The sequence below is a fragment of the Tupaia chinensis genome, unplaced genomic scaffold, assembly GCF_000334495.1.
Source record: "Tupaia chinensis unplaced genomic scaffold, TupChi_1.0 Scaffold149383_1, whole genome shotgun sequence".
Classification (NCBI taxonomy): domain Eukaryota; kingdom Metazoa; phylum Chordata; class Mammalia; order Scandentia; family Tupaiidae; genus Tupaia; species Tupaia belangeri.
In genome coordinates, this window is record NW_006209227.1 from 878858 (window position 1) to 880872 (window position 2015).

Consider the following 2015-nt stretch of genomic DNA (forward strand, 5'->3'; position numbering starts at 1 on the left):
TCTTTCCCTGTCTCTCTGCCTCTCTCTGGCAAGTGCACGCACCCTCTGGCAGTTAAAAGTGCACACCTAATTCCTTGTCCTGTGCAATGGTGGGAGACGTAGGAGGAACCAGTAACGGCTGTTCCCACACAAACGAGCGGGGTGGCTGGGGACGACGGGAAACTTCGATTTGCGGCCTATTGAATTTTGAAGTGTAAACATTTCCTAATTTAATACATTTTTAAAAAATAATTATTTTACTGTGACCAGCAGTTGGCACAATGGCTATGTCACTGGACTCCCATGTAGTCGACTGCAGTTCGAGTCCCAGACCTGGTGGCTTAAACTCACACCAGGCACATGTGCATGTGTGCCCAAGATCCTGAGAGGAGAATGGAGAAGGGATTGCAGTGTGGCCATCCTCGCTGGGGAGTGATTTCTTGCTTTCCATCTGTCTCTTTCTGTCTTTCTGGTGAGTGCATGTGCCTTATAGCCCCCCAAATTTTTTATTTTTTATTTAATTTTATTTATTATTCATTTATTTTAATTTGACCACACACACACACACATACGCACACACACTGAGAGAGAGAGAGAGCAAGCAAGCCACCAGGCCCAGGACTCGAACTGTGGTTAGCCATGTAGAAGTGTCCAGCACCTTAACCACCATACCACCTGCTGGTCCTAGTACATCTTTAAAAAATAGAAAATTAGGGACCAGCAACTGATGTAGTGGTTGCTGGACTCCCACATGGCTGATTGCGGTTTGAGTCCCAGACCTGGTGGCTTGAAAGTACAAGTTTATTTGGGGGCAAACAGTGTGAAATCCATGAACAGCTCTGTTAGGAGCGGCTAGGGCTAATGATCTCATTGAGGCTGCTGCACACAGGAGACTAACCTGGGGCATGAAGGAAATTTTATTTTTGATTTCTGCCATAGGGTGTGTGTGTCCTTGCCAGAGAGAGAGGGAGAGAGGAAAAGTGAGAAATCACCCCTTGGGGTGGGGGGGTGGCCACACCACAGTCTCTTCCCTCCCATTCTCCTCTCAGGCTTCTGGGCGTGCACACACAGGCCGGCATGGGGAGCACAAAGAAATTTCGGGAAGGGCCTATGGGACCATCCGTATTTGGACTCCAAACGACTCCCTGCAGCATGAGACCTGCAGGAAACAGGAATGAAGAACAAGCTGAGAGGAAACTGGAGCGTCTAAGACACCTACCTCAGACGGACCAAGGGTCTAAAGCAGGGTACTAGAGCAGCAGAAAAGGGCCCCGGGAAGGGGTGGGCTGCATGACCCCAGGCACGCCCGTTCCATCCGTGGAATGTCTCTCTCTCTCCCTCAATAAACCCGTGGTCAGCGTGGGACCAGCAGATGGTGTAATGGTTACGTCGCTGGACGCCCCCATGGCCAACTTCGGTTCCAGTCCCAGACCTGCAGGCTTGAAACTCATGCTCAGGGGACCAGCAGTTGGCGTAATGGCTGTGTTGCTGGACTCCCATGTAGTCCACTATGATTCGAGTCCCGGACCCAGAGGCTTAAACTCACGCCAGGTGCGTGTGTGCGTGCCCAAGATCCCGAGAGGAGAATGGTGGAGAAGGGATTGAGGTGTGGCTAACCCCCCAGGGCATGATTTCTTGCTTTCTCTCTGGTTTTCTGGCAAGTGGACTTGCCCTATAGCAAAAACCGCTCAAAAACAAAAACAAAAACAAACAAACAAAAACAAACAAAACCTCACTCTGGGTACACGTGCGTGTGTGCCCAAAATTCCAAGAGGAGAATGGAAGGGAAGGGATAGTGGCATGGCCATCCCCCCTGGGGGTTGACTGATTTCTCACTTTCTGTCTCTGTCTCTCCAGTGAGTGCATGCGCCCTATAACAAAAAAGCAAAAACACGGGAACCAGCAGTTAGCGTAATGGCTATGTCGCTGGACTCCCACGTAGTCGACTGTGGTTCATGTCCCGGACCCGGTGGCTTAAAACTCACGCCGGGCGTGTGTGCGTGCGTGCCCAGGATCCCGAGAGGAGAATGGAGGAG

General features: G+C 50.9%; 1 long non-coding RNA gene across 2 annotated transcripts in view; it reads right to left on the bottom strand.

The window, feature by feature from the left end:
* Nucleotides 1-989: 989 nt before the first annotated feature.
* Nucleotides 990-2015, bottom strand: part of LOC102497854 (uncharacterized) — a 26111-nt gene continuing 25085 nt past the window's right edge. For both annotated transcript variants that reach the window (XR_337735.1, XR_337736.1), the window contains one exon: nt 990-1138. This is a non-coding gene — a long non-coding RNA (uncharacterized LOC102497854). The remainder of the gene's footprint in view (nt 1139-2015) is intronic.